We start from the raw sequence: 15203 nt of genomic DNA, 5'->3' as shown, positions 1-15203 counted from the left end.
GCACCACTTGTACCTGATACACCTGTGTCTACTTACTCGTAACAATCAGTGCTAAATATTGGAATCGTTAATTCCTGTGTGTTTCCTCCGGGAATCAACACTCGACTCGTAATGTGTTCCAGAGACGAAAGGTAAAAAGCTGGCGATACTCCATAATCGCCAAAACCCATGGCACTATTGGAGCTATCAGGCACAACCGTCACTCGCTGAAAGAATCCTTTGGTTGCATTTGGTGTTTTCAGCCACTATCGCTATTTGCGCTTAGTGCGTATCCCTGATGTAAAATTTCTCTGGTCTGCGAAAATAAAACTCGACATAATGATAGACAGTTATCATGCCCGTACTATTATATGGGGAAGAAACTTAGTCACTTGGGAGGAAAGAGGAGGGACTGTTGGAAAGAAAGGAAGTTAAGATGGCGAGATAGATTGCTGGAATATCAATACTGGAAAGGAGGGAGAGTCAAGATATAAGAAGAATGTGAGGAATGTGTGATGTAAAAGGTAAGACTAGGGAAGCTCGTCTGACATACAATGGCCATGGAATGAGAAGGGAGACGGTGGAACTAATCAAGAGAGCTAAGAACATGCCAGTGATGGGAGGAGTGTGGGGGCGTCAGAAGATCAGATGGATTTGGTGAGGAGGAATATTAGCGGGGTGGGATTGAGGGAAGTAGATACAAGGAATGGAAATAAATGGAGAAAGTTCACTAGAGCGACTGACCCTGCTATACAGTGGGACTCATATGGTGGAAAAACGAAGATATCAATAGATGTACTTCGTCCACATCTCACCTCGGGACTCGCAAACTGTACATTTAGTTTGTGCATCCTCTGTGAATCCTACATATCAAACACAAAGGAATGCATTAGTCTCGACTCTAGGCTAGTACCGTTTGCCTTGTATTCGCCTAGCAGAAGATCGAGTCCTGCCTAGGACCGTGAGCTAAAGCTGTTTACTGGAGAGGATACTGCAGCGTTTGGCCAGGCTGATGTTCCAATAATTTTTTTTCAGCTAAAATTAGAATTGAAACAAGATACCCTTAACCTTTAAATGAATATAATCCGATACAAAGATGGTAAATAAAATTTATTGAAGCTCATACTATTACGATTTATGGCTGGTTGGTTTAGATTACAGTTACAGAGTGCAAGACACGGGCTATTGCTGTATCAGCAGTCCAAATAGTCTAACCTCGACATGCAGACATGAAACCTAATAATGACTATCATTTTTGTTCGTTGAATCTTTAAATGTTTGAGCTTTAAGATCTACATTTATCATGGTATATCTGGAATTAGATTATGATGATGCTGGAATTTGAAACACGTGATCTTTAAATTCTTCGAACTTTATTTTTCCCGAATGCTTCCATTTGTAAGCTTTACCGTTCCCAACAACAGGATATCACAAACTTATAACATATCCACCGACGTTCCCTGAAATACAAAATTAAGTAATTTACAATTATTTTAATTCTTTAAGTTACCCACTTAATTATAAGGTTTTAAAACATAGCGTTATGCATTCGAAATTATAATTCTAAGAATCTTAACATATATCCAATGTATAAACTAATAGGCCGCTTTTGAATGTTGCAATCGGTAACGAATTACTTCAGCCATAACAGTTGAGGCGCAAGTCTCAGGTAGGTTTGGTACGGCCTTTTCTTCTTTCGTGTTATCAACTTTTTTTTTTTTTTGTATTAAAAATAATACTTTCAAACGATTCATTACTTCAATAAAGACAAAATTATCTACGGTAAAAAGCCTCTCATATTCTCATCTATATTGCCCGAAAGTTGAAAATTAGAGAAAAGTCAATTACACAAGACCACAAAAATTACACCAATCCATTAATAAAAGAAGTGAGAAAAAACAAATCAAGTCATTTAAAACATAACACGAAAAAAACCCTATGAAATAGGAGTTCAAGTTATATTGCTACACACACACACACACACACATATAATATAATATAATATATGTATATATATATATATATATATATATATATATATATATAAATATATATATATATATATATATATATATATATATATATATATATATATATATATATATTGAAAATTTTTCATATATCCATATAAGACATAAATGCCTCTCAAGATCGAATTCGCACTGCTTCGGGATCAGAGACCCAAAGGATAATTAACTTTATGATAATAGCTTCTGGTCTGCCAAGGATTCGAACTAAACTATCCACTTGACCTAAAACTGTCATATGAATTCTACAAAAGAAAATAAATAGATAAAAAAAAAACCTTGGCAAAAATTTGCACTTAGTTCTCTGTCAGTGAGGGAATAAGCACTGTTATGTTCTATTGTGATTATCATTTGCTAGGCTACAACCTTAGTTGGAACAGCAGAATGCTATAAGCCCGAGGGCTCCAACAGGGAAAAATAGCCCAGTGAAGAAAGGAAATAAGTAAATTATAATATGAGAAATTAACAATAAAAATAAAATATTACAAGAATAGTAACAACATTAGAATAAATCTTTCATATATAAACTTTAGAAATAAAAAATAAAAACAAGTTGAAGGGAGAAATAAGATGGATTAGTGTGCCCGAGTGTACCCTCAAGCAAGAGAACTTCATTGTGAATACCTGATTAAATTGGCTTAGGAAAGTAAGAGCATTGCGTAACGTCACGCCCTACGCAACGTGACGTTTTTCATAAATTAACATAATTTACTCCACCTGTATTCAGTGGGTTAAAAAATAACGAGATTTTCCTGGATGTGCTCCTTTTTGGGAAGTGAATTTTGTCTTCTAAAACAGATGCAACATGTTCATATTTCTATTTTCGTGTATTTCATTTTTTATTCACTGAAATTTTAGAGAGAAAACAGAGGGGGGGGGGGATTAATCTTTGAATTTTAGTTGAAAGGTTAAACAGCACACAAATTGTTGTTCCTTTCAGGCAGAGCGTGGAAATTTGGAAAAGCCAACTTGAGTAATTTTACTCATTGATTATAGAGAAATAATTAAAAAAAAAGAAAATATCAATCAAATTGAAAAAGCCTCGCCGCATAAGAGTAAAATAAGAAAAAGAAAGAAAAAAATCTCCGATAACGTAATGACATTTCCCAATTGAGTGGCTACAGAAAATAGTTTTCTTTGTTGCAAAAAAAATAAATAAATAAATAAATATATAAACAAATAAATTAATTAAAAAAACCTAGGGTAAAGGTAATCCATCTTTACCCATCGCTAAGTTTGAGTGAGCGAATGTGTAATAATACCGCAGGAAACGATTGTCATTGACGTTCACCCACCGTAGAGCCAATCATATCTAAAAGCTCAAAAGCCTAACCTACCAAATAGCAAGCAGCGTAATACCGTATTATAACAGCGAATATATGCATACACTTCTATGCATGAATGTCCATTTTGTAAGTTGTTGACATTACACACACAATCTATTTTACTGATTCAAGTTAAGATTCGCGTCGAGCACAGTAAATGTAGACGTAAATTTAATTTGATCTTAATATTAAGTGTTGGCCGACGAGTATGTATATGCCGTTCCCTTCGTTTTATTTAAGGTTATTTAATGTAACATATTTCTACGTAAAACAACGTAAATAAAATAAAAGTAGCTGATCCTATTGTTTTGTTATATTCATATCAATACATAACACATGCAAGTGTATACCAAAATAAGTATGCTTGAAAATGTACTTGAAGATCACATTGTTTTCACAGGTTCCAATTCTACAACAACAAAAAACTAACACATGCACTCCATTCACAACAAATTAACGGTAAAGTTAAAATAACTATTTGAACAGGTTATTAATTCAAAACGGTGAGAGACCAATTACACAAGTTGGATAAAAGCAAAACGCATGTTAAGGAATATAATCTGAATGATTAGATGTCCTGATTTATGACAAGTTTAGTCTACTTTATTGTAAAAGCATTATTTTGCCATTCATAAACTACAGAAAAATCAAATTCGAAAAATAAACTGTCGCTAGCGATAAGAATAAAGCCACCATCAACAGCAGCAATAATAATAATAATAATAATAATAATAATAATAATAATAATAATAATAATAATAATAATGTGCTACAAGATTCCACGATTTAAAAACACTAATCCGATTAAGACCCCAACAAATACCCAATGTGCCAGACAGGAATACAATGCACAATATTCCACACGTTTAAACTTGAATGGGAACATTAAATGATTTAAAGGAGTATGCAAACATGCATATTAAACACATATATATATATATATATATATATATATATATATATATATATATATATATATATATATATATATATATATATATATTGCGTGTGTGTGTATGAAGTACATTTATTATTCGAATGGTCAATTACAAATTTAATTTCACCAGAACTACCGTTTCCAGATTCCCAAAAAGGGCGCTACACAACACTGATGTCATAAAATTTTCTTAGCAGTTCATTAAGGACGAAAAAGAAATCGATGTAAAAATATGAATTTCATTCCGTGCAGAGGCCTAGCCATTACCTTCATAAAAGGCCACAACTCCTTTCGTTTAAGATCAAAGCAAGCGGGTCTAACACGCCGGCCTTCTGGTAGCGTCATTACTCCCAATAGAATTGAGAATACCGTTTCGTACTTCTTGTGGTGATGGGTTTTTCTCTTGGACTGTTTATTCATCAAGATTTTGTTGAAAACTGAAAATTTTCCTGATGCAGTATAACCGTTACGGAGACGCTGTATGTTTACATTTTCTCCCATCTTTTAAGCTGCATCATAAAATATTACTTTCAACATTATGACCTTAATTAACCTATTCATAAGCCTGTAATACATCACGCCCTATGAACGATCGCTTAATACATATTCTCAACAACATTCTGAAGGGAAACATTAATATCGTAAACACTAAAAAAACTGACGACAACACGCAGGGTAACTTTTAAAAGAACTCATTTCACGAAAAAGAAACTTTACAAAGCTTACAAATTTCAGAATTATGAACAACACGTTTGGAACAGTATTCAAAGGCACATTTAACCTTAAGCGATCAGTTATACTTTAAATATGATTGATGCACAAACATCGGTATGTAAATCGCAAGTAAATTCAAAGTTCTATTTTCCTTCCCTCTCACATTATCCTTGACTTATAATTAAAAATGTTACTAGCATAATACAATAAATTAATGCAAATAACATTCATAAATCTAAAATTTCTGGTTCACAATTATTTCAACGCTAACATCAGCTCGCTCTCTCTCTCTCTCTCTCTCTCTCTCTCTCTCTCTCTCTCTCTCTCTCTCTCTGTCTCTCTCTCTCTCTCTACCATCTTTCAACTCAAAATTTAGTGCTAACACCAGCTTTCGTTTTCTCCCTTCCACCTTTGGCTAACAGCTTTTTTTTTCTTTTCCATCTTTTGCTAACAGCTTTTTCTTTTTCTTTTCCATCATTTTCCAACAGCTTTTTTTTCTCCTTTTCACCTTTTGCTAACAGCTCTTCTTCTCTTTTCCATCTTTTGCTGAGAGCTTTTTTTCCTTTTTTTCCATCTTTTGCTAACAGCTTTTTTTCTTTTCCTTCTTTTGCTTAGTTTTTTTTTCTTCTTCCATCTTTTGCTAACAGCTTTTTTTTTCTCTTCCATTTTTTGCTAACAGCTTTTTTCTCTCTTCCATGTTAAGACAACCGCTTTTTTTCTTTCTTCCATCTTTTGCTAAGTTTTTTTTCTCTCTCTTCCATCTTAAATCAATAGCTTTTTTTTTCTCTCTTCCATCTTTTGCTAACAGCTTTTTTATCTTTCTTCCATATTTTGCTGACAGGCTTTTTCTCTCTTCCATCCCTGTACTCATATTAGATCAATGCTAACATCAGCTATCTCTATTACTCGCCCTTTTCTTCATACTTTTATTGGAAATTAGTTTAATGTTAACATCGACAATCTCTCTCTCCTCCTCGTGCTCAAGATTAATTTCATCATCATCATCTCTCTCTCTCTCTCTCTCTCTCTCTCTCTCTCTCTCTCTCTCTCTCTCTCTCTCTCTCTCTCTCTCTCTCTCTCTCATCCTTGTAAAATATTCTATCTGATGGAGAACTTCGTGGACGGATGGTTTTTATGAGACTTACCAGGATCTGATGTGGGAGTGTTTCATGTCTTGATTTTCCTTTTTACTGATTTATCGGATCATAACTCGTTACGGATTCGTCAATTATAACCAATGGAACAATCGCTGATTCTAAAACGCTAAGCGAATTACAACGTGGAGCAGAAATGTTGTTCTAAAATGCCAAATTATCTATAACATGGAGCAGAAAAGTTAATCGCAAAATATCTATCGAACGATAACACAGCAATTTCTGTCAATCGCAAACCTATTGAATGACAATGCTCAAATGACTCGTTGGTTGCAAATTACCTATCGAATGATGAAGTACGATTCGCTGGTTACAACGGCTGCTACCAATTTACAACATTTAATGATTCGTTGCATTGATTTTCCATATCCACCAAATAAAAATAGTCACCGGGTGAACACGCTCACGAATTGATGATTGCAAAATATCAACCAGAAAATATACCCCTTACCCGGATATTGGAAATAATATGAAAATACAATCATAGACGGACAGTTATACTAATTCAACCCAATGACACATAATGGTCAATCAACCGATAAAAAACAATACTGAATGATCGAAAAGACTTGAATAACCCCGTTATACCCAATGCCTACCAAATTCTAACATGGAAAAGGTGTTGTTCTTTGAAAAAAAAAAAAAAAAAAAAAAAAAAAAAAAAGAAACGGTAAAATTTATTTGGAATCATACCGAGCAGCCTTCGTTCACCGCTAAAGGTTAGCTAAGAACAAAATACCTTACGAATTATACAGTGTAAATAGTTGGTTGGTTTAAGATTACCTGGCATACAGGAAAGCTTCCGCGATTAGTTGGTTGGAAAACATTTCTCGATAAAGCCGGCAGCACTTTTGAGCGCACAAGACCTAACAAATAATAAGGGGTAATAATTTTCAAACAGGAAAAAAACCTATGAAATAATCACCAGTAAATAAATTCGAGAGCAAAATTTCTATCAAATAACAAAGCGTGAATAAACGATCCCCTGATAGCAATAACAGAGGGACAATAACACTCGCATAAAGGCAAACCATTTTTTAAGCGAAAAGCTCATCACAGATCCCGGAAATTCATCTCTCTCAACCATAACAGCTACTCTCTCTATATCTCTCTCCACACATAAAAAAGAAAGATAAAAGTCATGTCAAAATGCATATGCCGAGGCAAATTTCTCTCACACACATGAAATGGAAGAATTAAAAGCGGAAAGCAGTTTCCTAATATATACATCGACCCATTTTTTTCCTCTCAACTAAACTATAGCTTATTAGAAGCTGTTCCAATATGCATATGAACCCACGTCCCATTCACCCCCTATCTCTGTCTCTCGAGTGAAAAAAAAAAAAAAAACTGTTAAGAGTGATGGTCCAGTGGAGTCTATCGGACCATCTATTTAAAAGCGCCTCGGTAACATCAGCTGCACTACCTGCGCGCGAGAGAAACAACGCCGCGCAGGCGATTATAGAATCTTGTTAAAGAGAAGCTTGCGATATATGCTCCTTATAATTACGAATATATCATAAGCGTACGCGTTTGCCTTCACAAATACAACTACAGATATAAAATTCCAGGTGCATAGTGTATGTATATATACAGTGTATATGTGCATATATACACAATATAATATATGTGTGTATATATATATATATATATACATATATATACACATATATATATATATATATATATATATATATATATATATATATATATATATATATGTGTGTGTGTGTGTGTGTGTGTAAAGAGAGAGAGAATAGTAACATCAATAATGACATTGATGCAGTAATAACGATAACGCCGATAGAAAGACTTAAAAAAATGAAATACTAGACAAAATGAGTACTTAAACAAAACAACTAACAAAAACACCCTTCTAAACTAATGAAAACGAGAGGGACGCCATTGAAATAAATTTAATCATTTTAATGAACTGTATTTCGTTATTACTACTAACTAGATATACGCTTTCTAAATATTATCAGATATACGAAACAAATGATTATCAAGATACAGTATTACCCAATTATAATATTCATAGACGAAAGGTATAAATTCCTAATATAGAAATCAATAATTGCTTTTATCGCCGTTTTTACCGAGTATAAAAACCCCACGTTCATTAAAAATAGAGTACCTTGGATCCCAGATATCTCTGGCTCCTAAAAAGTATAATTGATTGATTGATTGATTTGAGGTTTTCTGGCATCCTGTCCTAAAAGTATAATGGGTATCGAACTCTACTATTGCATCATACAAAAGCTTTGCTAACATTCGCTCGAACAATCTGGCTTCATGGGAGCCTTAATAAAGCAAGGCTTATCATATTTCTGTTACGAGAATGTAACTAAACATGCTATACAAACAGTAATACCGACATTGATATCACCAAGAGCACATTTACGAAGCAAAAAGATGTAGAGTAACTAAAGACTAAAGAGAAGAAACAAACAATTCCCATCCCCCTTCATAAGTCCTCTTCACTTTGCAGATTCACCACTCAACATTCGACACAGTAAAAATTAAAAAGGAATATGAGAGTCGCAACTGGTCATTACTGGCGTAGGAAGGCCGGAACAAATCACTCAGTCATTAGAAATCCAATTTCCAACACAACAGACGTCCTTTAACCCGTCAGTCCTCCAAACTGACAGCTTCTACGAGCAATGAATGATCTGTCTCCCGCCCGCTGAAGGGACAGAATATCGAGGACCTTGATGCTGTGATGGACGGAATTCAAATTATATGAGTTTCCGCGAAAAATGAAAAATGCGTGGAGCCTGTTCTGACACACAAAATGAGAGAGAGAGAGAGAGAGAGAGAGAGAGAGAGAGAGAGAGAGAGAGAGAGAGAGAGAGTTCTTGGATAATAGATAGTATTTTAACACAGGACACTAAACTGAATAGCAGCATGAACGGTAAAACTTGAAATATTCCAGAAAAAAAGCAACATGTTCTCACTTTGTCTGATTTAAAAAATATTCGAGAATTAGATTACAGACCATAATGTTAGAAAATACAAACAGCAATACGTATGTATGAATTTATATATTGTGTTAGCGACGATAACCTAGCTGAAACTTAAAATAGGGAATATAGGAATTGCTCAGACGATAAAGTGTTCAAGAAACATAAAAGTGTTTCACAGCAACGCACTCACGACGGGAAAAAACAAGAAAATCACTCGCAAGACAATGAAGTGACCAGAGGGAAATGGCATTGAAACAAGAAAGTAACGTTCACGCGACTATGAAATCCGAAAATATGCAACTCCCCGAAATTGCCAGGAAACGTGGAAATGGCTTATTGAGACGACCACGAAAAATAAAAATTGGAATAGAGCCTCTTGTTCAAAAGATATTTTTTTATTATTTATCTCGCATTTACTTTCAAAGATTCTTGTGCAACTTCTTTTGATAGAAGCAAGAAAAACTCAGTTATTTGAATGTTTACTACAGTAATAATTAAACATTTTTTACACTATCATTTGCCGTACTGCTCATAAAGATCAAAAGTTTTAATAAAAATAAAAATAAATTATTGTTTTTCACACCATATATTTTGTGCATATGCACTTTCACCTTTCCCATTCCGGGAAACGAGTTCCACTCTACCTTCCTAAAAAGCATGATGAATCGCAAAATAGTTTTCCAGTCTTCTCCCTACAAATATACAGGAACAAGACCTTATTAAATTCGGTCATCAGCATCATGGTTCACCGCCATAAATTAGTTTTTTGCAATTCCAGGTAAATTTCTAACATCTAATATCGACATACTTTCTTTGCAAGGGACATTTTTGTATCGTAATAGAACGAGGCGCACGCCGGTTTAAAATATCACACCGCTCTTCGTTGCAGGCAGCAATGAAACCCGAGCAAACGCTTTGTCATATTGTAGATACTGTGATACAGAAGCGCGTAAGATATACAAAGTCTCAGACATTAGTATTTCAGAGAAGCGAAACGCCACAAAGGACGAAATGAGGACGGCAGAAGACAGGGCCTTTTGTTCGCATAAGGCAACTGCTTTAAAAAAAAAATAAAAAAGTTAAAAAAAAAAAACTTTCCCTCGCACTCTCCTAATTGGTGTACCTAAATTATTCCCTACAACCAATGTACATAATCACCACTAACTATAAGGATGGTTATATAATCACCTTTTTGTAAAGTTTAAAGGCAGCTTGGGATTTCTCCACTACCCCTTTCACAAGAGAAGGCTGCAACTGAATATATACATATCAATTCTATGTGTAAATAGCCATTTGAAATTTGAATAGGGTGATGAACTCGAGAATAAGTGTTAAGAAATATTAAGGAAAATATAAGCATGCATATTGTTACTTATGACAGCGTATTTTACTTCCTATCATACTACAGCTTACAACACATACGATCAATGGTATAACTTCGACCAATTTCCTGCTCCCATTTATTTATTTCTCACGTTAATAACAAGGAACAGATCTTCATATTACATTTGTATAAAGTAATACCGGATATTCAGGCATAATACAAAATACAGTACACTTAATTCACAATACACATATATAGACAGCTTTGATATCTCTTACTACAGATATGATATGCCGTTCTAAAACTACTATAAACCCGTCCTTTTCGAACATATTAGTCTTGCATCCTACAAAGTAATTTCAAATATTTATCTCAAAACTCCTAAATCATGATTTACTTTCAAAATGATATCCTCACTTACGATAATACCATCAACATTTTTTTAAGCAGCTATGCTCTCGTTTGCGATTGATCCTAGTCCGTTAACATTGTTACTTTATCAATACTTGCAGTACGCGCAAACGTTCTGTATCAATGATCACACTAACTGTCAACGTTCCTTATCAATGATCACAGCACGTCGACTACAGTGCAAATATACTGCAGTTTGTGTTTGACATGTTCCTTTGAATCCAACCGTGAATGATGATACCCATGGTTATCACAAGTTGAACACACGTTACAATACTATGCCACAAATTTTACACACGTGTAATTGTAAGACAAATCACATAACTTATAAATCAATCAATATGCTCATCATGAAACAAGAAGAGCTAGGGTTCAACTGCAACTTCGCCTCACATTAAACTTCTTTTTCTTGCGACCCCCCTCCAACCCAGACCCTCGGCCAAACCTGCATGATGGCAACTTCTTGGCATAGTACAATATTTTTACTATTCACGTTGCAAAGCTGATTATTCTAAATGTGAAATTTTTTTCCTTTATAACAACAATATGTTCAATAGGTTATTTTTTTTTTTTTGCGGCCTTTTAAGCATTATGTGCGATTTCTTTATGCGTGTAAATAAAAAAAATGATAATGATAATGAAAACTATGTAAAAAGAGAGGGTTATGCTATTTCTTGAAGGGAAAATATTCAGCATAACATGAAGACTACAGTAAACCTTTAAGTATCTAATAAAAATCCACGAATTGAGGATTCATGCAGCTTTTTCTCACCACATAATAACATTCGAACCTCTTTCCAATCCTTCTCTATTTGTCCTAGGACATGCCTTCCAACTGTATAATATTCAAATGAAAGACTTAAAAGTACCTTAAAAGTTTTCTCTCCAAAAATCTGTTCTAGCTATTTTACGAATCCCGTCAAAATCGAATGTCATAAAAATAATATTAAAGATTCAAGGGGCATAAACATACTCTCAGAAAACTCCCAAGAAGTTTATTCATAACATTTGGAGCTCCCCCCCCCCAAAAAAAAAAAAAGATATGAAAGAACAGTTAATATCTCCTAATGAGACTATGGACTTACGAAACTCTTCCAACATAATTCGAATATTAAAAGAAACTTCCCACTAAAGTTCGATGATCTTAAAGAAGTCCCTCCGAAATATCCCACGATCCTAACACACTCTTTATAAAATGTGAATGTACGAAGATGTCTCTGAAAACAAAAAACCTCTACAGATAAAAGAAGAGCTTTCTGTCTCCGAGATCGATAACCTTGATTCATTTCGAATTTCGGTTTTCATTACCCTGACATAAACATGCGTATTCCACCTCCTGATATTACTATAAATTCTCTAAAATCACTACAAAGTGCAATTGATAGCTTGTTTTATGTGTTCCTCGTAGAATTTAATGTTCGTGGATACGGAATGTCTCAAATCAACTCTAAAATGACATTAACTTTTCCCTGATTAGCCCGTGATGCACCAATGATTTCAAGTCCAAAATCAAGAGAGGATGCGAGACCAATTAGTTTTAAAACAGATCTTCAAGATTTTGGGCTTATGGTTCTGTACCTGTATAACCGTTTAATACATGAATACACTGCAACATATATTAACCGCGCGTGGTTATACAAGGTCGAGCAAAAATACAATATCCGAGGAGTTCAGGCACGTAAATGCTTGAAAGTGAAAGAGTTAAATTGAAAGTTGGACTTATTCAACAGAAGAGCTACTCGTCTCAAAAAGAAGCTCTCCCAAAAACAAATACTACTTTTGCTGATTGAATTATACTCAACAGCTTTATGAAATGGTTTTAACGAAGAATAAAGTAACTGGGACTCCAATAATTAAGCGATATAATTATAACCGATACCGATTAAAACCCCAACAATTTTCTTCTCATGATTACCACCCAATAACTTAGCAAATTTCCCCAATACTTCTAATTATACAAGACGTTCATTAAAATAATAAATGGAAGTAACTTAAGCCACATTGCCATTTGCGATAAACTAATAAGCCATCTTAAATGTTCATTACCAAGACCAGAAACTGCTTATACAAGACACTAGTCGGTATTGCATGTTTGTGTGATACAGAATAATAGCTGGTGTCACTTTGGACGCGGTCCCTAATAGTGGAGGAGCAAGCTCTTGTCAGCGTAGACGTGAGCAACATAAATTCATTGTCCAGGTAATTCCCAACCGCAACATTTCTCTTCAACGTCCAGGTGGATTCAACTGGATTATAATTCCATCAATATAAAAACCACACCGGTAGCTAAGCTTGCGCAGGGGACATTTATACATATACAGTACAGTACTTCCAGTCCTGTCAAGTTTGATACGTTCCTCGTTCCTTTTAAATACGCTCAAAATAAACTAACTTGCAACTGATGGTAGAAAAACATATTTTTCCATGGTTGATACGGTAATTATCAACATTTTGACTACGTATACAGCATGAATGTTTTTTAGAATACCTATTCAATTGAAATCCATATGAGGATGAATATCCTAAATGGTCGTTTTGTTGCTAGTAATTGAATCGTAGTTACAATTGAAATACAGAGCAAAAAAAAAAAAAAAAAAAGTTATAAAACATCCCTACACTAAAAATAAACTAATTTTTACATAAAGTTTTCTCTTATTTTTCCCCAAGTGAGATGACAACAAACGAATGTAGAAGACCCGTACCTCAAGTTACACAACGAAAATAGAGATAAAAAACACCTCCCAATCACAAGTTCCCATCCACTCCTACTTGCTACAACTCAAACACTCGATTCTCGAACTCTGTAGGAACTTACAAGTAGGCTTCAAATAGCAAAGGAAAAAGAAAAAACAACAAATAGAGTTTCATCGCGAGAGCAAGGATTTCCGTACACAAAATATCCAAACGGTGTTATATCGCAGTTAAAAAAGGGTGATAAAAGAATTACCGTTTCGAAATTAGAATGAAAAAAACAAGGCTTTGATGTTAAATATGCCGTAAGCAATAGACTATTGATTATATAACCAGAGGAAATGGTTCCAAAATGAATATCAGGCTCGCAGTACCGAGTGTTAATCGATCGCGAACCTTTACAAAAGCTAATGCCGTAAACTTTAATCATGAAGTCATGAAGAATCCTGTAGCCGCTGCCCTTCTAAACGTGATATAATACCGGCACTGGTTTCACACATATTCCAAAGAATTAAAAAACACAAACGTGCCATTTTCACATGATACGATGACTTTCATGAGTAATTGTGACAATTATTTGTTAAGTAATAATGAGATATAACATCTTGAGTATAATCATATTTTATATTTTCAAGCAAAAAAAAAAAAAATACACAATGATTACAAAATTACAATCAGTTAACATAAATACTTGAATCAGCATGTTTAATGTCATAATTGCATTAGAAAATAATATTGATACCTCCTTCAAGTAAGGACTTTATTTAACAAACCACAAACTTGAAAATTGCATGAGTTCTCAGATATTCTGTGAAAAGGTACAAGAAACGCAAATGTCAACTTCTTTCATGAAGAACAATTTTGGCGTTCAAATGCTCTATAAATGGTGATGGAGAAGATACTTTGGAAACCTGATATATGGCACCTTTTATGTGAGAGACAAAAATGAGATGTATCGTTAAAAAAAAATCATCAAATGCAACCATTCACAGTACATTATTTTTTAAGATTTATCTTTAATATATATATAAAAATTCAATATAATATAATAAGAAATACGTGTATTGCCTTCAAGTTTAGCATAACCCCTATAGAACAGTAGTATTCACTCAAATATTTTACGATTGAGTACACCTAATTGATCATAATATCCACCCATCAGTGACGTGCTGGAGAGACGTCAGCGCTTTGATTGGTGGAAAGTATGAACCGAGTAGAGATTTTAAAGTACAGTAGGTATGAATAAAATGAAATGATGCACAATTAGAAATAATGGAGAAAATCGTGTAAGGTCATATCATTATATTCAGGTACGATGTAGTATTCTTTGTACATTTTTCAGACATAATTGTACAGCTATTAATAAAATGTAAAATTTAATGGATTTTTATTAACCAGTTTTTCCGCTTTAATTTTAAGTAGTAAAACCTAGTAGTAGTCTAGACCTTTTCAATCAACATCTACTCCTGACTAGATGCTTCATGGTTGGAGTAGCGTATTGGAAACGTTCCTGCCCGGTAATGCGTTCGACGGGAGTTCGAGACCCACTTATACTCTCGATGGTTTTTCTTAAGATGTAAAACCTAACCAGCCTTGTGAGCTTGGGGTATTAGAAGGGGGAGGTTTAGGGGAGCTTATAGGTCATCAACAGCCATCGCCTGGTCCTCCTTGG

Source organism: Palaemon carinicauda, chromosome 2 (genome assembly GCF_036898095.1).
Source record: "Palaemon carinicauda isolate YSFRI2023 chromosome 2, ASM3689809v2, whole genome shotgun sequence".
Taxonomy (NCBI): domain Eukaryota; kingdom Metazoa; phylum Arthropoda; class Malacostraca; order Decapoda; family Palaemonidae; genus Palaemon; species Palaemon carinicauda.
Note: the sequence above shows the minus strand (reverse complement) of the source record.